Genomic DNA, 26,330 nt, shown 5'->3' with positions numbered 1-26,330 from the left:
TGGTGGAGACTAACTCATCACAAACGGTGCGTGGGATGGCGAAAGAACTGGGTGTCAGCTCCCATGCGGTTTTTGATGGTTTGAAACGTATTGGAACGGTTAAAAAGCTCGAAAATTGAGAGCCTTATGATTTAAACGATCGAGGTTTGTTTTTCTTTGTTTTGCGCAACCAAAATGATTCTTTTTTGGATCTGATTGTCACGTGTGATGAAAGTTGAATCCTGTACGACAACAGGAGAGGTTCAGGATAGTGGTTACACACCAATGAGCCACCCAGGCACATCCATCCCAAAGGCGAAAACCCCAAAAAAATACCATGGTTAGTGTATGCTGGTCAGCGGCTGGTGTGAGTCACTGAAACTTTCTGAAACCAGGCGAAACCATCACAGCAGAGTCTTATTGTGAGGAAATCGAACGAAATGTACCAAAAATTGTGTAAGAAGCAGCCGGCACTAATCAACAAAAGAGTTCCGATTCAGCTCCACGACAACGCCTGTCCGCACATTTCACCAATCACTGTCCAAAAATTGAACGAATTGAGCGTCGAAGTTTTGCCTCACTCACCTCATTCTCTAGATCTTTCGCCAACCACAACCATCAGGTGAAGCACTTCGATAAATTTCTCAACGGTAGAATCTTCGCCAATCAAGACCAGGCAAAACGACCTTCGTTGATTCCACCGAATCCCGAGCACATCATTTTTATGCTGACGGAATCAATCGGCTTGTGTTTTGTTGGCAAAAGTGCACTGATTCAAATGACGCTTATTTTGATCAAATTTAATAAGTATTCACACGTTGAATGAAAGAAAATTCACTTCATTCAAAGAAATAAAAGTGTCATATATGCACGACAAAATATTCTGTTGATGCAAGAAAAATGAATTCTTGATTCCTAACTATTTCTTCAAGCATATGTTTATTGTATCAAACAAATCTTTAATTGAAACAATCACATCGATCAGTTATTTCAATTTGAAGAAAAATTGAATTCAAATAATATTTCGTCTAAATGATAGCGAGAATGATTTGAAGTAATTCGAATATTCTATCAAACAAACAAAATTTAAAGATTGGTGAAATAGTGGAACTGATTGTAGTAATCAAATGTATTTTCTATTTGGGTAAAAGTTATGTTGAAGAAACATAACATATCTGCAGGATGATGGAGAGCTTTGCTTGTTTTGATAATGGGAAAATGTTCACTGAAGTAATGATTTTGTTAAAAAAATAATAAATATTAGTTGAACGAACAATGTTTTAACTCTTTGTGAGTATCTTGCCTTTAGAGTAAAGCATTTCAAGAGTTCAAAATATGTATGAATAATGATGAACCAAATGAAATAAAGTTACAAATCAAAATCCTTCCCTCTTGTTTGGATTTGGTTATGGGATTCACTCAACCAAATATTATTCTTATTTCAGTAACAGCATCTCGTTGGTAGTAATTGAGCTTCGGATCGATTCTACTGAAAAATACTTTTCTCATCTCTAAAACTGTAATATGCTTTTTACCCTCAATTATTTTCTCATAAAAAGAAAATCATTAGACCATCGATTGTTGTCATCTCCTGCTGATACTGATTCGATTAGTGCATGAACTTTTTAGATAAAAAGCATTACCTAGTTTTAGTATCGAGAAAATACTTTTTGGCAGAATAAGAAATACAGAGTCAGTGATTGAATATACATGAATCTCGAAATAGATCAAGTTATTGAATAATTGTGAGAGTATAGTTTGTTCAACAACCCAATTTCCCAATACATGAAATACAATTTCTATAATTTTTTCCACTGGATTATTGATCTACTTACGTATCACGATTTTTTAATCAGATGCTGATGCGGGTCTTGCGGATATTTCATATTCAATATATTGACTATGTAAATGCCATGCAAAATTTTTCAACATGAGAATGAGCAAAATATAAATAAAAATCAAGAAAGTTTAGTAAAAAATTCATTCAAACAATTAATAAATTATAATAGACTTCTACAAATATTTAAATAAAAATATGAATTCTTCACAAATGGGTAATCCTAATCTAAAACATTAACATATTTTGTATTTTCCAGTCTCTTAAAATTTTCTTGATACTATTTGGGCACGTTCTTGAAAAAAACGATGTCCAGTAGATGCTATTCATAATTATTTCTAAATATGGAATAAAACATACCTGTGAAAACACTGAAAAACTCCAAAACACGTGTAATCAAAAAGAAACTGTAACCTCTCCTCAATTACTTGCAAAACGCAAAACACATTTTATTCTTATATTCGTGATTAGTTTACGGATCTTGCGCAAACGCAAATGGTGCCGACCGGCACTTACAAAGAACATGGTTGCCGATGCCTTCATTTCGAATTTAGACAACAAATGTATTTGAAACTGATTTCACCATTATTTCTTTCGTGATTTGTTGTATCAGTTGTAAATCATAATACATACAGCTCTTTCCGTCACTATAGTGTGATTGTACATAAAAAGATTGGCGTGAAGTTATCCACAGATTTCTGGCCACACATGCCGACGTAGAGGAAAATAAAAAACTGTGGTTGGGATACAAAATTATTAGCACCCGTACTAATATCTGTGGCTGGAGATACCTATTCACTATAGGTTGAACGTGAAATTATTGAAACTATTTGGTGTTTAACATTTTTATAGAGTCTTGAATAGATTGAGGCGTTGATAATCCTATTCTCATCAACAATACAGATTAAGGGAAAAATAAAATTGAAAATATTAGACTTACTTTCCAATACCCCATATAGAAATGATATCCGATGATGTGCATCCATCAAAATCACACAACTTCCATAGTTTCTTGAGAAGATTAACTTGGTGATAACAGTTTTCTTGTTATCTAAACAGATTTCGAAAAAGAAATTGTTGAAACAATCAGACTAATTTTTTGAGATTCCTTGTGTTCATGAAAATCACAAAACTCTTATAGAATTTTTAATAGATCAACACAGTGAAAACCGTTTTTTTGTTACCCATACGGAATTCGAGAATAAAATTGTTGAAACGATCAAACTAACTTTATCACTCCTTGTAGAGTTGAAACCAGATGATGTGCGTGCATAAAAATCGCATAAGTCTTATGGAATCTTGGGTAGATTGACGAAGTGATAACAATTTTCTTGTCACCCGAAGAGATTTCGAAAACAAAAATGTTGAAACAATCAGACTCATTTTTTGAGATTCCTTGTAGAATTGGAACCAGAAGATGTGCGTTCATGAAAACTACATAACTGTTATAGAATCTTGGGTAGATCGATATAGTGAAAACCGTTTTCTTGTCACCCATACAGATTTCCAGTAAAAAATATTGAAACAATCAGACTCACTTTTTAAAACACCTTGTAGAAATGGAACTAGAAGATGTGCGTTCATGAAAATTACACAACTGTTATAGAATCCTAGGTAGATCTATATAGTGAAAACTGTTTTCATGTCACCCATACAGTTTCGAGAAAAAAATTGTTGCAACAACCAGACTCATTTTTTGAGATTCCTTGTAGAATTAGAACCAGAAGATGTGCGGTCATGAAGATTACAAAACTGTTATAGAATCTTGATTAGATCGATATAGTGAAAACTGTTTTCTTGTCACCCATACAGATTTCGAGAAAAAAATTGTTGCAACAATCAGACTCATTTTTTGAGATTCCTTGTACAATTGGAACCAGAAGATGTGCGTTAATGAAAATTACACAACTGTTATAGAATCTCAGGCAGATCGACATAGTGAAAACTATTTTCTTGTCACCCATACAGATTTCGATAAAAAAGTGTTGCAACAAACAGACTCATTTTTTGAGATTCCTTGTAGAATTGGAACCAGAAGATGTGCGTTCATGAAAACTACACAACTGTTATAGAATCTTAGGTAGATCGATATAGTGAAAACCGTTTTCTTGTCACCAATACAGATTTCCAGGAAAAAACATTGAAACAATCAGACTCACTTTTAAAACACCTTGTAGAATTGGAACTAGAAGATGTGCGTTCATGAAAATTACACAACTGTTATGGAATCTTAGTTAGATCGACATAGTGTAAACCGTTTTCTTGTCACCCATACAGATTTCCAGGAAAAAATATTGAAACAATCAGACTCACTTTTCAAAACACCTTGTAGAATTGAAACTAGAAGATGTGCGTTCATGAAAACTGCATAACTGTTATAGAATCTTGGGTAGATCGATATAGTGAAAACCGTTTTCTTGTCATCCATACAGATTTCCAGGAAAAAATATTGAAACAATCAGACTCACTTTTTAAAACACCTTGTAGAATTGGAACTAGAAGATGTGCGTTCATGAAAACTGCACAACTGTTATAGAATCTTAGGTAGATCTATATAGTGGAAACTGTTTCCATGTCACCCATACAGTTTTCGAGAAAAAACAATCAGACACATTTTTTCAGATTCCTTGTAGAATTGGAACCAGAAGATGTGCGTTCATGAAAATTACACAACTGTTATCGGATCTCAGGCAGATCGATATAGTGAAAACTGTTTTCTTGTCACCCATACAGATTCAGATAAAAAAGTGTTGCAACAAACAGACTCATTTTTTGAAATTCCTTGTAGAATTACAACCAGAAGATGTGCGTTCATGAAAACTACATAACTGTTATAGAATCTTGGATAGATCATATATAGTTAAAACTGTTTTCTTGTCACCCATACAGATTTCCAGGAGAAAATATTGAAACAATCAGACTCACTTTTTAAAACACCTTGTAGAATTGAAACTAGAAGATGTGCGTTTATGAAAATTACACAACTGTTATAGAATCTTAATTAGATCGACATAGTGTAAACCGTTTTCTTGTCACCCATACAGATTTCCAGGAAAAAATATTGAAACAATCAGACTCACTTTTTAAAACACCTTGTAGAATTGGAACTAGAAGATGTGCGTTCATGAAAATTACATAATGTTATGAAATCTTGGGTAGATCGATATAGTGAAAACCGTTTCTTTGTCACCCATACAGATTTCCAGGAAAAAATATTGAAACAATCAGACTCACTTTTTAAAACACCTTGTAGAATTGGAACTAGAAGATGTGCGTTCATGAAAATTACACAACTGTTATAGAATCTTAGTAAGATCGATATGGTGTAAACCGTTTTCTTGTCAACCATACAAATTTCCAGGAAAAAATATTGAAACAATCAGACTCACTTTTTAAAACACCTTGTAGAATTGGAAGTAGAAAATGTGGGATCATGAAAATTACACAACTATTATAAAATCTTGGGTAGATCGATATAGTGAAAACCGTTTCTTTGTCACCCATACAGATTTCCAGGAAAAAATATTGAAACAATCAGACTCACTTTTTAAAACACTTTGTGGAATTGGAACTAGAAGATGTGCTAATATTATCATTATTTGATATGCATCTGAAACGTTAGCTCCATTTGCTTGGGAAAACGCTTTTAAATATATACCTAAAAGTGTAACTGAAAGTGTATTATTTTGAAAGCTTCTTTTGCTGTAGAAAAATAAAAACCTACCTATATCCCTATTTTTCTGCAGTGAGAAGTAGATTATTCTATTTTATCACAATCTTGACAATGCTGCCAGGGCAGTATTTCAACTATATCATTTCTTTCAAGGAAATAATTTAATTTTTCAAACCAACAAATAATAAAAATATTGAAATAAAATTATCCATAGACTTTCAATTATTTCCAGAATTAGTTAAATGTATTGATATGTATTGTTGAAGTGAAAATAAATATTCAGCTGATTCAATTATATATTAGTGTCAAAACAGCACCCTATACTGCTGAACTGAATTGGAAAGTTTCAATTCATCAAACGTACTTTTGATTTGATGAAATTATATTGTTTGACTCAACCGAATTATTTTGAGAACTAAATAAATTTTATTCTTGAAATGATCCACAATTCATTTGACTCAGTAAAAGACCTCTTGAATTGAAATATTAGAGAAATTAAAATGAGAACTTCATTTTGTCTCCGCAAAATTATCATCTAATCGATACAATACAAACGTCGTTGGGAATGAATGATATTTGATCAAATTGATGAATTAAATTAGACTGAATAAATTTCTTTGAAGTAACAAATCTTTTTTTTCGTGCACGGATATATTACAGTTCGAAGTAGACTCATAACAACGGACAAAACAACCTATACTATCAATAGGTATTACTCCGTTCGTATTGACTGTACAGACTTCATAATTCCATCACTCCATATGTCAAAGAAATCTTATAAAATATATTATTTACAGTATCTCCTTCCTAGAAGGAATAGTGCGTGTTTCTTCAATGAACAAATTGATGATGAGATATCAAAAGGTTCAGTGTCACATGTACGCTTCAAACTTTTATCATGTGGAATGTTTACTATGTCCACTATTTTGATGTTGGCATAATTTGTGTCTTGCCTGAAAATATGTCCTAGTGGTACACTAGAAAACAAGGTTTTTCAAACAAAATTCATGCTGTTTTGAAAAGGCGTTTCTCACTTTTTTTGTTGATAGTAACGCAATATCAAACAAAAATTTTCAAATGTGAATTGGAAAGGCTAGGGGAGCAGCATTGGTTGTCAGAGTTGTTCGAACTTACAAACTCGTGAATCCTACTCATATCCTAGTCTAGTTCACATGTACTCGATTTAGCTCTTTTTGGTGACATTTTTCAGCCCTGTCCAAAAAATTACGACCAAGGTGTCATTCGATTCGTATTTTTGCCTAGAAAGTTTAAGGAAAGGTCCGAAAACGTGCCGATAAAAATTACTAAAGTTATAAACAATTAAGTGAAAAAAATGGGGCTTTAGTTTCTTCTTAATATCTCGGAAAATTTTCAAAATTTTGGAAATTTGAAAAAAGATTTGAAAAGATCAATGAATTTGCGTAAAAAAAGTCCCGACTCCCGTAACTGTATCTCGATTATTTATAATCCTGAAAATAGAACCAAAAGCGGGTAGTCTGGCTTCCGCGCGCCTTTCGTCACTCTGACATAAAAACAAAAAAAAATATTTGAACATATTAAATGTAAATATTTAGGAATGAAAAAATTCATGTAATGTTGGAATACATCAATAAACAATAATCCGCAGTCAAAAAATTTTTATTTTTATTTTATTTTATTTTATTTTTATTTTATTAAACTAAAACCTTGGCATTTTTTTCCTTCGGTGAAGTTATCCTTAATAGGCAAAAAAATAGATCACCGTTGGCAACATAAAAAAATTGTTATTTTCTATTTTTTTATTAACAATTGAAAATTATAATTTTATAAAAAATTCATTACAATTTTTTTTATTTTTCATTGTTCCAATGTCTCATGGCTAAAAACTAATTAATAATTTTTTTTTATTTTTTACAGCTATTATTAAATTTATTATAAACAAATACATTGTTTATAAGCAATTCGAATTTTTTTTTTGCATTATGTTAATTAAATAAAAAAATCATGATTTTTAGAAAAAAAAGGTTTCATAAAAACATTTCTTTGTTGCTAAAAAATGCGTTTGTTAATTAACAATCGTTTTTTGCAACTAAATATAAAAATTGAGAAACCGTTTTTTTTTAAATCATAAATTCAATTGTTCTTTAAGGTTTTGAAAAATCTTTTTTTTATTCTTTTTTTTTTAATTGTTAAAAAAAATTGTTATAAACAATTTTTTTTCCAATACTTTGTTCTATAATAAAAGTAACTATGTGTTTTTTTTAATTCATTCTATTTTTTATAAAACTTTTGATATTGTGATACCTTGATATTTGTCTTTTTCATTCGCTCCTTCGCTTTTATAATTATAATAACTTTGAAACTATTGCAGTTATGACAAATATGCTTCAAGTCTTATTTGTTCATTATGAATTTATTAACAATTTAAGCCTTTTACTAAAGTTGTAGTCCTATTATTTGTTTAATTATTCATCGTTATTTATTAAAAAAAGAAAATTTCAAGTTTTCAGGGAATTTACTAAATCAAAAACATACTGAAAGTTATTTTTAAAATTTATTGAAACTCGTTTAGTACTGTTGAAAGATTTTTTATAATTTTTATTACTTTTTTTTTGTAATCTTTTAGATCGTTTTAGTGGCGGTGTCTCATCATCTGTGGTTTCTTCTGTATTTTCCTGTCGTGATGTTCCTTGAACCTCCTCCTCTTCGACTTCTTCAAGTATCGGTTCACAGTATTCTTGAACTCCTACTGGAAAATCTTGATAATCATTAAGGTCGTCTTCATTTCCATCGGGATCACTATCGATAGCATTCAATCGACCGATCATGATATCAGTATCATCACTGTCATCATCAAGTGATGGCCTTGTACTGTTAGAACATGTTTCACCTTTACAATTTTTGCATAAAGATGAGCAAGCTTTTTTACATCCACATCGATTATTACACTTTTTCATGCAGGCACAATTAACCAGCTTAAGTAAGTCGTCAGACGCCAGTTTTTCCGTTGTTTTTATCGGCAGGAAGATTGTTTCAGATTTGATCCAACTAAATCTTCAGGATTCAAATTATAATCACCAATCCAAAACTGAACTTGGTAATACGTCCTAAATGAGTGTAAATGTGTTGCTATTGTTGTTGGAGGTAAAGTTGCTAAGTTGATCGCAGTCTTTGATTTCGCAATCATACTTAAAAATCGAGAAACACGACACAGGCCTGATGTTGAATTAGTATCGAATTGACCGTACAAGGCCAGCATAATTCGCTCTCCAGCTACTTCGATATCTTGACGAGAGGCATCGGGATTGTAGAAAACTTCCACGTATTGCATCAGCTGAGGATTTTTATCTATATTATTCAGCAATTTTTTCCTTTGACGAAAATAGCGCTCGTTGTATCGCATCCTGTAAAGGCATGCGCAAACAGAATGATATTTTTCAAGTGCTTATTATTTCTGGTTTCATAAATAACATCCAACTGTTTGGTAGATGCTCGTGGTTTCCACATTGTAATATTTGAATTCTCTGGTGTCAAAGCTATCAATAAAGCAGCTAGATCTATATCAGTCCCAATTATAACAATTTTTTTATATGGATTTTTTTTCGGCAAGGTCTAGGACTGCTTGAATAATTAGTGTATCAGCATCTTCTTTAGCTTGTTTGATTGCTAAGTTTGTGTCGGCTATAAGCGCACTCTTCAATTTAGTAATGAAACGAGACTTATTCCTTTCATTAGCTAAAAACAATTCTTTTTTTTCGGTTAGCTTCATATCTATTTCAAAGGTGATTTCAGGAGCAACAACAAAAATGTAAGATTTATAATCACTAATTATTTCACACAGTTTTCTTTTCTTTCCATGGTACTTTATGTAACAGAAAACCGCCATCAACAACAAACATACAGCCAATCAAATCAGATAAACGAAAAGTCGTAGTTTTCAGTATGTCATACAATTCCGATTTTTTAGACTCTCGCATGATGATACCCTTGTCATCAAATAAAGCCATCGGGAAGGCAGCGAGTTCATAGAGAAGAGTTTTATAAAAAATAGAATAAATTAAAAAAAACACATATTTAATTTTATTATAGAACAAAGTTAAAAACATTGTTTTTGATAAACAATTAAAAAAAAAGAATAAAAAAAAAGATTTTTGAAAAAAAAATGTATGATTTAAAAAAAACGGTTCCTTAATTTTAATATTTAATTGCAAAAAACGATTGTTAATCAACAAACGCATTTTTTAGCAACAAAGAAATTTTTTTAACAAACCATTTTTTTTAAATCATGATTTTTTTAAATTAACATAATGCAAAAAAAGTTTTTGAATTGCTTACAAACAATGTATTTGTTTATAACAAATTTATTAACAATAGCTGTTAAAAATTAAAAAAAAATATTATTAATTAGTTTTCGGCCATGAGACATTGAAACAATAAAAAATTAGAAAAAAAAATTTGTAATGTATATTTTATAAAATTATAATTTTCAATTGTTAATAAAAAAATGAAAAATAACATTTTTTTTATTTTGGCAACGGTAATCTATTTTTTCGCCTATCAAGGATAACTTCACCAAAGGAAAAAAATGCCAGGGTTTTAGTTTAATAATTATAGGAATTTTTATATTAACTTTCAATTCAGAAAAAGTTATTAATTAACAAATTTATATTCAACGTTAAAATTGGGATAAATTTTTTTTGACAGCTGATTATCATTTATTGATATATCCCAACATTACATGAATTTTTTCATATCTTGATATTTACATTTAATATGTTTAAATATTTTTTTTATTTTTATGTCAGAGTGACGAAAGGTGCGCGGAAGCCAGACTACCCGCTTTTGGCTCTATTTTCAGGATTATAAATAATCGAGATACAGTATCGGGAGTCGGGACTTTTTTTACGCAAATTCATTGATCTTCTCAAATCTTTTTTCAAATTTCCAAAATTTTGAAAAATATCCGAGATATTAAGAAAAAAACTAAAGCCCCATTTTTTTTCACTTAATTGTTTATAACTTTTGTAATTTTTTCGGCGCGTTTTCGAATCTGTCCTTAAACTTTCTAGGCAAAAATACGAATAGAATGACACCTTGATCGTAATTTTTGGACAGGGCTGAAAAATGTTACAAAAAAAAGTTCATGTGAACTAGACTATCCGTATAGTATATTGAAGAGAGATACTTAAAAATTCTATGTTAACTGGTTCCTGCGTTTTGGCAAAACTATTTAATAACAGAAAATTGTGAGCCGCCACGAGACGCCTGGCAGATGTGAAACATCAATAATACTTTTTTGTGACTGTTGGGTACTAAAATACTTATGAGAAATATGCCATATAAATATATATGAACAAAATTCAATGTGGCTTGGATAATGAAAATAATAATAAACAATACAAGGTGCCTAAATGTCGATTACTTAATGCACTCTGTAGAAAATCAGCTGTTAGATGAATAAATGACCTGTTTTGGCTTAACAGAAATTCTTCCAAGTGAGCCAACTAGAATCGCTTGCAATAAAAATGGCAAAATTTCGAAATCAAAAATTGATTACATATTTACCAACTGCACTAAGTTAATAAACAAGGCATATATTTCATCAGTTCGGACTTCCATTGTCTAATTTAATATAAATTGACTTGAAATCCCTGAAAAAAATAAAAGATCAACCGAAAATAACAATTTTATTAAAACAAAAAACTGAAATTACAAGGAAATAACATACAAGCTACAACCAGAGAATAAAAAATTGAGATACTAATGAAAGCTGAAAATTAAAAAATATTATTAACAAATAAGATGAAAAATAAAAATAAAAATATTCCAAACCAAGTTACGTCGCGACGTTTCGATTGTTAATATTCACAATCGTCTTCGGGTGATAACTGATAAGACGATTGTGGATACTAACAATCGGAACGTCGTGACGTAACTTGGTTTGGAATCTTTTAATTTTAATTTTTATTTTTCATCGTTTTTGTTAATAATATTTTTTAATTTTCAGCTTTTATTATTATTTCAATTTTTTATTTTCTGGTTGTAGCTTGTATGTTATTTCCTTGTAATTTCAGTTTTTTGTTTTAATAAAATTGTTATTTTCGGTCAATCTTTTATTTTTTTTAGGGATTTCAAGTCAATGTATATTATATTAGACAATGGAAGTCCGAACTGATGAAATACACCACGAAACATTGTCAACCACCTTCAAACAAACCAGGGTATATATAATGCAACCAAATATGGGTGATTATCTGGCAGCTGTATGTGAAATAAAAATAAAGCCGACTTATAGTTCCGACAAGGTAAGTAGAAGCTAGGAATTCAAAAAAAGTTTTATCAGATTACAACTGAAGCATGACTAAACACATTTTTAATATAGGCTTTGATGAAGTCTATGAATTCGGACATGACATTAGTACCGCGATAAAACATTTTCTTATCAATTTGAACTTTGCAGTTGAATCAAATTGCCTGCAAAGAGTGCAAAATAGGGTGCAACTAAAAGAATGGGTCACAAAAAGCATCGAAGAGGAAAGTAAAACTTTAAAAAATATGTTCAACTCGATAAAAACCCTATACGATTATGAGAAATGGCAAAATTATAGTGATAAGAAAAAAGCTATAAGAAATTGATAACTGAAGCAAAAAAGAACTATAACTATGATATTATGAAAAACAGTGAAAACAAACAGAAAACCCTCTGGCAAATTGTTAATAAAGAACTAGGAAAAAATAAACATCCAATAGGATATCATTAAAAGTAGGAGACAAAAGAATTGATCAGCCTGAAGAAATTGCAGACTATTTTGCTGCACACTTCAGTTCTATAACACACAAGTACAATGTACATTAACTACTACTGTAGATCATAGCTTTTACTTCATCTATGTAACCACGGAAGAGGTTGATAAGGTCATATCATATCATTTTGGTGATGACAACATAAGTGTAAAAATTTTGAAAGCTGTTGAAGAATCCATTCGTGACGTTTTAGCTCATCTCAATAATTTGAGTTTTGAAATTTGTACTTTTCCGAAGAGTCTAAAAATAGGAAAAATAATACCCATACACAAAAAATCAGATCGCAGCAATTTAGAAAACTATAGTCAAGTCACTGTCTTGAATGTTCTTTCAAAATTTTTTGAGCGGACGTATTACAATAGAATAGTTCATTTATTGGACAAGAACAGAGTTCTTTCTTCTGTTCGATATGGGTTTCGTGCGGGAAGGTCGACAGAGGATGCCGTGTGCGATTTAATGGGTCATGTCTATAAAGGTATTGACTCAGGACAATATGTATCCGGTATCGTCTTCGATCTTTCATGCGCCTTCGATAGTCTACAATTAGATTTCATTTTTCAAAAACTGTGCACAAATGGAATTAGAGGAAATATGCTTGAACTAATGCAGTCATACCTAGTTAATAGACAATCCTATGTCAAAGTTGCAAACTGTTGTTCTGAGTATATGACGAATGATATTGTGGTGCCTCAGGGGTCCGTACTGGGGCCACTAATGTTTATCATATTTATAAATGATATGCCTGAGTTCTTATCAACAGGATCTGTCACGATGTTTGCAGACGACTCCTCAGTAATGGTTACAGCGCAGACACCAGAGGTACTTCAAAATGCTATTACACACATTGTATATTCATTTGAAAACTGGTGTAATAGAAATAGTCTCATCTTAAACTTGAATAAAACCGTATGTATCAATGTCAAATGTCGAAAAATTCACAATAACATAATGATTGATGTTGTATCAACTAGTACCAATACAAAATTTCTAGGAGTCTATCTAAATCAGTATGTAACATGAAGTGACCAACTGCAGCATGTTAGCAAGAAATTAAGCTCAGGATTCTTGCAATTTTAAAACTGAAGTCTACGGTGAATCAGATGGCTCTTATTGATACTTACTATGCATTGATTTACTCCCATTTGGCATATAATTAATTTTATGGGGGGATATGTCAAAAGCGAATTATCCGTCTCATTTTCAATATAAAAAATATAAACAGCTGTAAAGCCGCTTTTTCAAAGTATAATATCCTAACATTTCCCTGTATTTATCTATATAAATTATCCATATATGTAAAGCAACATATTAATAAATTCACAAAAAACTCGGATTACGCTTCATATCCTACAAGAAACGCGGATGCACTTTCAGTTACAAAGCATAATTTGAAGAAATTTGAAAGATCTCAAGACTACGCAGGTATAAGAATATTTAATAAACTTCCACAACATCTCAAAAAACTGGACCATAAAAAATTTAAAAAAGAATTAAAAACATTTCTGTGTGCAAAAACCTATTACTCCATCAGTGAATTCCTGGATGATTTTTAACTTTTTTATTTTATACTAGTAAACTCAAGTTTCTTAACTAGTTATTGCAATATATTACTAAAGATCTGGATTTATAAAAATCAATAATAAATGTTTCAATATAAACTCCACCATCATTACAAAATAAATATTGATTTTTTGATGTTCCTGTTGATGAAAAATAAGGAAAACATTCCTGCGCTATTCGTTATCGGCAGATTTTAAAATACAATTTTGTCAGTCTTTATGAAATTTATTCTTGAAGCAAGTGTTTTAGTGCATTCATAATAATGTAATTAAAATTAATTGATATAAAAATATTATATGTAATGAAAATTCTATGAATTTTAATTTACCAAGTGAGTAGATTTTACAATTACCGATTAGACAGATCAAATATATGCGGGTTCACTGATGACTTGATAGTGTGTCGTATTGTGATTTTACTTTCTTCACAGGAGACTGTTCACCTTCACTTTCTAAATTATCACTGTCAAGACATATTTCATATTTGATTATTTTCAAAAATTATTTGTTTAGTAAAACACAGGTTATGTATACTGTAGTAAACAACTGTATAGACTAAAGGTGTCTCAACTCAGTGTGGTGAGAGAGATAGCGCCACGACATGCGTCACCACGCCAGCAATCGATTTTACGTGCGTCTTTAGATGTTTCAAATCAAAAAGTAATCTGAAATTCTTGAAATCGTAGAAAAGTTAATCCACATTATATAAGTAGGTATACATACTTCGAATCCCGCGGAGTATGTCTTTGTTGAATTTCCGGACTTAGTCTGCAGCTGGCGCAGTGGTACATCATATTAAAGCAACTGCAGATAGAGCTTGTGACTAGTTGGAATTAATTATGTTCGGGATACTCAGACGGTTCACTCTGTTTGAAGTGACCCTTTCGGTAGTGACGAGAAGATAGTACTCCGAGACCAGTCTAGCGTCGGTGGTCCCGACTGTTCTTTAATTATTGATTTAATCCAAATTTTCACAATAAAAAAGTAATCAGATTTCACCAATAATTTTTTACCAGATAATTTATCTAATCAATATTTTTTTTGCAAGACGGAAAGTGAAAGTTTTCAATTTCAAAATAACAAGAAATGAACAATAAAGTATTTGAGATTACCATTCGACCCGAGGGTTAAAAATGTTTTCGTCTATAGTAAGTTACTTGCGACGAATGGGTGTATGCGGATTGAAAGGTAGAGCATTTACGTCTCGACTTATGTGGTTACGGAAATGCTGTTCGCATCTTTCTTCTTCTTGAGTGAATCTTTTTATCTGCGAGCATTCTTCTATTTCGCAAAATTTTTGAAGTTCAAATTGTGGGGCTGTAGTCGTAATATGGCATTTTGTGGTTACAGGTACACTGGACGGAGCAGCTCCTCCTATTAACCACCCCAGTGTTGTCTTTTGTAAATATAGCTCCTGTTGACCAGAGGTTGTTAACTTAATATGTCCACCGGTGCGGGTCGATGGAAATCTGGATCTGCTAGTTTGATGTTAGCAGGTAACTTGATCAGTTCACGTTGAATCGGTTGATCTGGTATGATATGTGAAATGTCTGGTACAATAAAAAACGTTACAGTAGGTAGTCATGGAGTTTAATGCACCCACAGGTATATGAGATTTTGTCTTTTTCAATCTCAAAATGTCAGCAAAACGTTGAGTGATAAAATTCGTAGTAGAGCATGTATCTAGCAACCCTCTGCATTGTATAGGTCTCTCATCTTTGTCCAAATTGTCGAGTACTGCGGTAACCATTATGTCATTAGACATAGCATTAACTACGAGAGCTACTTGTCTTTGTTCCGTCGATGAATTTGGTTGGGTCCGATTGCTCTATTCAAAGGTACTTTCTTGAGATTGATGTTGGCCGGAGTCCTGTAAAGTGTGGTGGCGTTTATTACATTTTTACATGATGTTTGTAACTTACATGTCCTAACTCCGTGATTTTTACCAAAACAATTGAAACATAAGCGTGTTTCGAATACAATCTTAAGACAATTATCCGGTGACAATTCACGAAATTTGTTACAAGTATATAATAGATAAATATATTGCAAGCTGGACATCTAATAGCTCTGTCCTGGTGTCTCGCTTGACCTTGGGTAAATAATGCTTGTGTTCTCACGTTCCTACCATCTATTTTCATTGGTTTAAGTCATGAAGCGAGGGCTCTGCACAATTGGCTGTCTTTCCCAAAAAACTCAGCAATGATTTAAATGACGGAAATTTGTCATCCTGTAGTGTTAATTCCCACTGCCATGCAGTATTTTGACTCACTTTTGATAGAATTAGGTCAACTAATGGTATGTCCCAAAACTCCACGGGGGCCTTCAAATTCTCTAATGCTCTGGTGTGCTGGTGAAAGCTATCTACGAGTTCATTGATAGCAATCGGTGTATCCTTTTGTAGTCGCGGAAACTCTCTCGAAATAGATATGTGACGACGTGTCGTACAACGCTTGTTCTCAAATTTTTACTTTAGTATTGATATTGCGACGTCGTAATTGCCTTCAATGATTTCTAATGACTCAATGGCTCTTGCTGCCTTTCCGGTTAAGGTATCTGCTCGTTCCCAATTACGGCCTGGAATAGACTGAAAAACTCGTTCCATTTTTCCCGAGTTCCATCAAACGGTTTTAGCTAATAGGAGGTAAATTCATCGTTATAGGGTTGGTCGCCTGGACGGGCATCACTGGTTGTACAATATTGGCGTTGCTATTGGTTGGTGGACATAACTTCTCTAGTAGTTGAGCGCACGGTCCTTTTCTACATTGAAATTGTCAGTGAATATACTGCGTTGCTCGTATTCTTCATCATCTAAATCTTCTAAGCTGTCTTGAATCGCCTCAAATTTTTCAAATAGTTTAACTGCTGTATCTAATGACGCTTGAATCAAATGTCTATTTGCGTTCTGGGGCTCTTCATCTGCTTGGTCTAGGTTCTTTCTCAATAATGTAATAGTAGCTTGGATATGACCGCGTTTTGTCTTTAATTTTGTGAATTCAGCCATTTTAATTCAGGTATAACAACAGGATTGGAAAAACAATACAATGAAATGATGAATAATTAGGACAGTTATCACGGTATTAAGGACAAACAAGGTAGTGGACTAACTTTCAGATTGATAAATGACCAACTTACTTTGTACTAGCTGCGATTCAAAAGTAATCCTGTACAAAGACGAAACAGGAATGACAGGAATGCCAGTATAAGGAATGCCAGTTTAGATTTGAATATTCCACGAGAAACTATTCGGAGATGTCTCAAGGCGAAGAATATTAAACCTTTCAAGCCAAAATTTTTACACACACTTCAAGAGGGCGACGAAGCAAGACGCCCGGAATATTGTTTATGCTTCCAAGGGGAATATTTAAACAATAGAAAGTTCCTTAAAAATATTTTATATACCGACGAAGCCACTTTCACTACAAATGGAGTAGTGTCATCACAGAAGTGTCGCTATTGGGCAGCGGATAATCCTAACTGGGTAATAAACTGTAAAAGCCAGTATTCCCAAAAAATCAACGTCTGGTGTGGGATATTGAACGAACGAATTATTGGTCCTTTCTTTTTTGAGGAAACATTAATGCGCAGAGGTTTCTAGAATTTTTAAACACAGAGTTTTGGGATGCTATTCACGAGCTGCCAATCAATGAAAGATCAAATTTAATTGTCCAGTTAGATGGGTGTTCAGTTCATTATGATAGAGCTGTGAGGCAATGCCTTAACGAACATTTTCCAAACTGATGGATAGGCCGTGGTAGTCCGGGACTTCTCACACAAAAGGTTTACAAAAACCGCTCAAGAGATAGAAATGAACGTTGTGCAAGAATTCGACAGTTATGTGCAGATATTAGCCCTCAAGAACTAAGGAACGTAATCAGAAACATTCGTAAGCGCTACGACACATGTATCGAAATACGTGGTGGATTAGTATAGGCTACTAGAATATGAGTTAGAATTAATTGTCGAATCGAAACATTTCAATAATAAGTTATTAGTTACGTTTATTAAAATTTTTTGCTTCATTGTTAGTTGAATTGTGTGAATATAATTCCGTTATTTTCATTAAAAATATTTACGCTATTTGTTTTTTTCATTTGGCGGCCCATTATTGTTGAAATCATAAAAAAATGATATATTGTGACTGTTTCGACTTTTCGAATTTTTGAGTTGTCATAACTTTGTTAATAATGAATATTTTTTCATGAAATTTTGGTCACACCTGTTTAGAGTAACTCTGAATCCAGGGGTGGGGTGATTTTTTCATTAAAAAAATCGCTAATAAAAAATCCCGATTTTCGACTAAGAAAAAATATCGTAGTATGCCCTGAAACTTTAATAAACATTTCAAATTTTGTCCCAAGGTAGACCTTTTAGTACTTGACATTTAAAAAAAATTATTGAAATCGATTTGCAACTTCAAATTTCAGGGGGGTGTTTCCATTAAAAATGGGTCACACTGTAGACAGCTGTTTCAGCCTATTGGGCATCGTCAGTACCGGGCAGGCGGTCCTCGATTGAAGACAAAATGAGAAAAACCAAGAAAGTACTTGATAAAAATAGCTGCGTAAACACAAGCGAAACATAAGTGGAACCACCTATTGGTGTGACACCCAAGTCAACTTGCCAAGTTTTCATGTCAGTGTTGGTGGTTTGACCAATCAACCGACAACTGCGGTAGCAGAAATTTGGGAAGCTAACCTGAAATGCCACCGGAAAACGAATCCAAATGTTTCTAGAAATGATATGAAATCTAGAAAGGTTAATACAATCAAGCTGCTGGAAAATAATTCCATGAAAATCGAAAAATAAATAGATAAGTACTTTATGATCATTCCCATATTGATTTCAATTTAAGAGCCACCGGTAGACAGCTGTTTCAGCCTATTGGGCATCGTCAGTACCGGGCAGGCGGTCCTCGATTGAAGACAAAAATCTTGGCAAGTTGACTTGGGAGTCACACCAATAGGTGGTGGTTTCTAGATTTCATATCATTTCGTTTTCCGATGGCATTTCAGGTTAGCTTCCCAAATTTCTGCTACTGCAGTTGTCGGTTGATTGGGCAAACCACCAACACTGACATGAAAACTTGGCAAGTTGACTTGGGTGTCACACCAATAGGTTGCGTTTACACAGCTATTTTTATCAAGTACTTTCTTGGTTTTTCTCATTCTGTCTTCAATCGAGGACCGCCTGCCCGGTACTGACGATGCCCAATAGACTGAAACAGCTGTCTACCGGTAGCTCTCAAACTGAAATCAATTTGAGAAAATTAGTTGCATCATTCAAAATATATACAGGCTGATTCACGGTGGATGGCACATTAGACGTTTCTGGTGGACCAGACAACGGATCACTTTGAAAATTTAATGGAGGGCATATTCGGACATTCTCTAGCCAACTAAAATATTTTCGACAATGCGGTGTTGTCGCTTCTATTAGAAAGCAGTAGCAACTTTGATTTTTCAAATGGAACACTCTGTATATAATATTATTTTTGGAATCTCCAACAATTGCCCGACAACTTTTCTTGATATTTCCCTATACCTATCTGTTACCGTTTTCGAAATAAAAATTAATTTCAATTTTTTTCTTCGAAAATCATGTCTTCTAAAAATGCCGATATCTTTTAGTTAAGAAGTACTATGATATCGAAATTTGGTTTGAAGTTAGGTGATACTTGGACACTTCCCACACGTCAGCCTAATCTCCGTTACTTCAATACAGGGTGGTAAAAAAATACAGTTTTTTCGTTTGTTTGAAAAAGTTGCTGAAATTTGATTATTTTAAATGGAACACCCTGTATATTATTGAAAATTCGGAAAGCTGCTGAAATTTGCTTTCTTTATATGTATAGGTATGATACCTTTACCTAACTAGTCAAGTTTCGGACTCATGAACATTTATTTGTGAAAATGTCCCTTCAGAATGGTATTTCCATTCGGTATTTGGTAAGCAGGCCATGATTACTATTTGACAGTAGCGTTGTGACATTCTCCTAATAATATCGACATTTTCGTCACTTCAGAAGTTGCAAATAACTTCAAAACGATGGAACAAAACTATTCAAACGAAGTTGATTAACAGTCGAATTACAGTTTCATCATTTATAAAAAATCAAGAGACTTGGAGAACTAGGAGTGACTTCCGATATTTTTTGTTTAGTTTTTGTCAGTGCTTCATCATTCCCCTCTTAGAAGAGCAAAGCGTGAGATAACCATTTTACTTTCACAATTGCGAATATCACTTCTTATAAGAGTAGAATTGAAAATGGAGAAGAGAATGTCTTCAGTATTTTTTTGTCTAGCTGCACCTTTTGATAAACTCGTAATATAAAACGTGAAAGTTATAATGCAATCTACATCGATGTCGGTATATAAATGATGCCTACCTATAGCGATGATATCATCAATTGACAATAAAGGTTAAGAATATATATCCGAGAAAAACTTATGTCGACTTGGAAAATAAAATTAAATGTTGCATTATTATTTCTATTCTCGGGTAGGTTTTGCCCAAGAGTTTCAAGAATATATTTCGTCTGATATACTTTTCTCTCTTGAAAACTGAACCAGAAATAAACATTGGAAATATCATATTTACCGAAGACAAAATTTATAACAGTATACAAATAATGAAAATGAATAGCAGCTATTTTTATGAAGCAATGCCAGTCAACACTCGCTACTTTTTTGACCTAATTAATGAATGAGTGCTTTCCTATTGGAAACCTATTGGAAAAATGGAAACAAGTTGGATTCTTCTAACTGTCGTTAGAGAATAATAACTGAGGAACTAACTACTTTTTTTCAGAGACTGAAGGAAGCACTTGAAAACCAGCAACAAGGATTTTCATCCATCATTTCAATTTTATTATACTGTATCCAACCAATGGTCTACACTTCTACAGAACTTACGTAAGTTGTTCATTCGTCCAAGTTGCCCCCTAAAATCCGTGACCATTTATTCATTTCATTGAACTACTTGAATTAACTTTCTCTACTATATCGTCGATTACGAGGTGATCCTATTGGAACATTCAAAATCCTCCACGGACACCACTCAGAGAATTTGGACATTTTTGTGCAGAGTAATGATGAAAAACTGTGAGAACGCCAATTTAAAATAGTGGGAGAAAAAAATGTGTCTCTAATATTTTCTGTGCAATTGTGTTTTCTTTCACTAAGCATGTAAAACGCCATAAGGTCCTGTATTTCTTCTGGCAAAATCCTCTTATGTGCAGACGATACAAAAAATCTCCAAAGTGACCAAAACAGCTTTTCTAACTTGTGCGGCTCAAATGTTATGATCATTGTATATCGATAAATGTGCTTTCATAAAATTTTAGTATTGTTGAGCGCAATTTAACTTTGAACATGATATCAACCTATATATTAATAAAATGATTGATGTACCCATTACTAGGTGGTAGGAGAACATGAAAAATGATAAATGAAACTTTCTATGTTTTTCACCACTTTTATTTGTAACTATCGTTACTGCAATTTCGTCGTATATGGACATTTCTCATTTTCCACTTATATATTATTCCATGCATAGTGTTTCAAAAATACATCCCCGTATCTATATCTGATGAATTATCATAAATAATTTTTTCAAATGGAACAACCAATTTTCGAATTCAACTGAACAATATAAAAATGTTCTCTGACTATATGGAATTAATAATTATTTCATAATTTTTTTGTGTCTATTCAAGTGTAAAATTTCGTAAAATATCTAATATTCAATGCTTCAAATGAAAAATAATAGTATCATCTTTTTTGAACAAGGTGTGATGAAATAAATGAACCTTGCTCATGGAAATAGAAATCAAGGGAATGAGCACTCAAATCGCCAAATGACGACTGAAGTATGGTGAACTTATGGTAAGATTAATCAAAGCGTATTACTCGTGATGAGTCATGTTTTACTGTGTTTTAATACCAGTTCAAACAAAAATAAATCTTTTTTCGGTGTGACATTTCATGATTAAGTCAATAAAATAAAATTATGTTCGTGTTCAAAACCATGGAAAGTTACAGAATGGTATGGACCGTACTCGCCAATTTGTCTGAAGTTGGCATGCTAGTGATTATAAAGCGGAATTTGTAGTAAAAAGTATCCTGATTTCAAGATACTTTTTACAATGTAGAAGTTTTTCTACATTGTCATCAGTGCATTGACAGCTTATTTTCTAATGAAACCAACTCTATTTATGCTTTAATATGGGTAAGGACAAGGGGGATTCAATTTATTCTTCTAAAAGTGTTGTTGAGATTTGCCAATTATGTGAGAAAACATGATTATCCCTTAAAATTATGTGGAAGAAAAAACAAATTTTTTTTAGGACAAATCGCAAGCACTACAGGAAAATCCTTAAGTCGCTCTACGAGCGGTGCCTGTGCGAAAGTAGCGATTCACATTGGATTTGAATTGCTGGAGATTAAATCCATCCGGAAAAATGTTCTTAGGAAGTTTATTCCACCTAAACGCAGTTCCCCAAATGAACGGACTCTTGAAAATGTTATAGGTATTTTTTCTGATTTGCTGGTTCATCAATTAGATAACTTCCCGAAAACAAACTACATATCAGAATTAACATAACAAGAGTTATTTCAGGAAAATATATAGTGTGTATCAACAATAGATGGGTGAACGATAGCTGCCTTAGAGATACAGTGAAATGTTTGGAATAAAAGTTGTAGAGATTGATGAGAGCTATATTTATATAATCATAACTAATATATACGGTTTCCAATAAATGTGTGAGAGACCAAACTCGTGTTTTTTTGAATAAAATACTTCAGATTGAATTTCTTGGGCTAGTGCTTCTCAAAAGTTTTGAGTTTATACTATGTGGTTCAAAAGTTATAGAGGAATTTATGCCGAAAAATGGGTTTCATTCAACACCAAATATCTCCTACTCTATCAAATGGAATGAGAACATTTTTTAACCAAATATCCTTGAGAATAATGGCGTTTTTTCTGTACAGAGGTGAAGAAAACTCGGAATCACTTTATTCTCAGTTTTTTCAAGTTGCACCCCCTGTACATAGGGCCATCCCAAAATATGCCACACTATGAACTTTTAGAAAATGTAGGGGTTGACTACTGCATTTCTATCAGAAATACATGCATGTAATTCTTGAGGAAAGTATTAAAAAGCCATCAATTAAGTCTATACTCGCTTTGTAAACAAGCCATTATTTCTCGAGAATAAAAAATAGTTATTGTGGGTTATGCCTGAAAGATAGACATATACCATCGCGAACTTTTTTTTAGATTTATTTAAGGTGTATATATGCACTATATTATGCATGTTATATACATATAGACCTTCCTCTTGAATAACTCTATTTAAAAAAACTGCACTAACTACGATTGCATAGTTAGTGATGATATATAATAGAATAAAGGATCTAACATCAGTGAAAAATGAAGTTGAACAGAACTGGCCATATCAAAACTCATCAATATAGTTTATTGTATGATTTTAACTATAAAGGGTTCACAAGAACCACGACACGTGTTTCGCTATACGCTTTCTCAAGCGCTTGAGAAAGCAAATGTATAGCGAAACACGTGTTACATTTTTTATAACCCTTTGTAGTGAAAATCATACAGTAAACTGTATTAATGAAGTTTTAAAATGAAGTTGCTTTTTAGGGAACCTGTGCCTTTCGATTGATTTTTTCAAAAATTCTAATATTCATTTCTACATTTATCAACTGTTCTAAATGTAACCGGGCTAAATATTGTGATGGCATTCCTTAAAAATAGTCAGAGAAAACCATAAACACTAGCTAAACGCTTACGAAACGGCTCGATTGCGTGTATATTTAAGTTTCTGAGTTATTTTCGTACAAAAGTTCAAATCTGTATTTATAAATGTCATGACGGCCTACCTACGATATACGTATGAATATTTTCTCTGGCAGTAAAACCTGCAATATTTCAGAGAATTATGTACAATTTGAAACTTTGCATTCAAATGATAACATATTTTATGAGCTGGGTCACAAACCTATTTCACATGTCGAAAATAAAACTTATAATATTTCATACGTTTTATTAGTTGAAATGTGAACATAGACAAACTTGGAAATGAGAATCATAATTCAATCAAGTGACTGAAGAAGTCCACTCATCTAACATATACAGGGCTATTCAAATTTGAGTAAACGGTAGGTTGAATTATGACAAACTTGCCTACTTTTGAGTACTCATGAACGATGGTTTTGATGATATACGGGAAAAATCAAAAACTACGAAATTATATTTTTGCCCAGATATTGGAAAATAATTTACACTTTGCCGTTGAATGTTTCATTAATATGAACATGTAATTAACTTGTGTCAGGAAACAAAAAAGATGTTCATTTGACAAAAAAATTTTCAAAATGCCACCCACCTGCTTCTTGGCAGTAATTGAATCGACGACATTCTTGTTTAGAAGTGGTTGATAATGTTTCATGGTGTATTCCATTACTTCGGACTTCCACTGTCTAATATGATACGAAATATATGAAAGAACGAATAAAATTAAAATGAATAGCTAAGATATACATGATATCAAGCGATAAAACCTGAAATGAAAATACAATAAAACGAATAAAATAATCAAGGTACAAAATGAAAATTACTATAGAGTAATAAAAAAAAAATAATAAATTTTAAAACAAGCAAAAAATTAAAAATAAATTAAAACAATTGAAAAATATTTCAAACCGAGTTACTTCACGACGTTTCGATTGTTAGTATTCACAATCGTCTTCGGGTGATAACTGGACTATTCCTCCGAGAGATGACTATTCGTAGATCATTTGAGCGCTTTCACCTATCCCCTCTATCGTTTGGCGAGAGTTGACCGATTTCTGCTTGATTACAGCAGTACTAAACAATTATTCATAAAGTTCTTCTAGGGTTTTTCAGAGCTGACAACATTAGGGACTAATTTGAATCAATATATTTCAAGAAGTGAGTATTATCCAGATTGCTGACAGAGCACAAACTTTACGAGATATGAAAAATAAAATTAGATTGAAAATAATTTGTAATATAACAACAGAAATGATCCTCAATGTTCAAAGAAGAATGTCGTCAATTACTGTCAACTAGTAACTAGTAGAAGTTACGTCGGTTCAGTTAACCAAATTGTCACGTGGTGTCCTCAAACTGTCACGCAGCTCGCCATCTAATCAGAGCGCACGCTTTTGCATCTGAGAACATGGTGGTGGGAGATTTGAATTTTCTGTGGGCATAAATAATTCAAACAGATAACCAGTCAACGAGACATACCAACCAGTCACGTGGCGCGCTTACGTCAGCCCAAAAGTTTTTGTTGGAGAATTAAACACAGGTCGTTGGTATGATAGACTTGATCGTTAAGTGAAACACATTCAGTAGATTCAGTAAAACATATTTAGTTTTGTTCGAAGTTGCTGAACGGGCCCGCTATGAATTTTTGGATATATCAGATTTTCGCTTCCGAGACATTTTTAGAGAAGAACAAAGTAAGACTTAAAATCAGTGAGTGAGAAATAATTAAGTGGCATCAAACCACAAAAATGACACCTAACCTAAAAATAAAAATAACAGAATAAATATAGAAAAATTCCAAACACTGAAACTATAGTCAATTGGATTGGTTTGATTACTGTCGTGACTGAATAATACAGTGCGACGGTATTACGGTACTAAGGGTCGGAACTTCATTACTGGAATGCTAAATGACGTTAAAGTAGCTAGATGTTGATTTAGAAGTAGGTGGGTAGCAATTTGAATGTGTTTTTGTCGAATAAACATTTTTGTTTCCTGACAGAAGTAAAGTGTACTTTGTATCAAATAAATTACATACATACTTATTGTCCTCTAAATTATTCTAATTTAAAAATTAAATATTTTTGTCAGTCTGTTTGATTGATTACATTAATTTTTATATAGCTACGTGGAGAACTGAATAACATTACAAATGAGCTATCACACGATTTATAGTGCCACTTAAAAAAATCATAGATTTTGTTATCAAGACCAGATAGATAATTCAAAAATGAAAATCGACCTGTTTTGCCCCTTCACTGCATATCGTTTTCTTGGAATATTCAATGTCGCAGCTCTGACTCTATATTACACATTTCTACACTCATAAGAGGGTTCATTAAAAATACGAATTATGTTCAAAAGGCTAGCGATAATATGAATAATTTAACTTTTTTTTTTCTTCCAACAATTCATTGAGATTAATATACGAGTATTTGTCAACGAAAGAATGCCCTTTCTTGGGCATTCGATTTCTTTACACCTCAAAACCGTGATCATAAAGAAAAGCCGTTTTTTCTAATAAATGAATTATGAATTGTGTTTAACTTGTATAGTCTATACGAAGTCAATCGGAACAGATAAATTAAAGACTAATGTACCGGGTCTGATAAATTTACTAGCATATAAAACCTCCCACATTGAAATAATGATTATTCCTCGTATGAATTTATCACGCCGC

The 26,330-nt window shown here is 32.5% G+C and overlaps 1 protein-coding gene across 6 annotated transcripts in view; it reads left to right on the top strand.

The window, feature by feature from the left end:
- mbl (splicing regulator muscleblind) overlaps window positions 1-26,330 on the top strand; it is a 684,538-nt gene that overhangs the window by 7,830 nt on the left and 650,378 nt on the right. The window contains exon 2 of one of the 6 annotated variants that reach the window (XM_074176478.1): window positions 20,642-20,745. The exons of the other annotated variants lie outside the window; for them this stretch is intronic. The gene's annotated coding sequence lies outside the window, so the exon portion shown is untranslated. The remainder of the gene's footprint in view (window positions 1-20,641; window positions 20,746-26,330) is intronic. 6 annotated transcript variants of the gene reach the window in all.

Source organism: Leptinotarsa decemlineata, unplaced genomic scaffold, assembly GCF_025532065.1.
Source record: "Leptinotarsa decemlineata unplaced genomic scaffold, Ldec_3_MD MMD2_P_RNA_scaffold_14, whole genome shotgun sequence".
Lineage (NCBI taxonomy): Eukaryota > Metazoa > Arthropoda > Insecta > Coleoptera > Chrysomelidae > Leptinotarsa > Leptinotarsa decemlineata.
The sequence above is the reverse complement of the archived record's forward strand: the minus strand, read 5'-3'. Positions and strand labels throughout refer to the sequence as shown.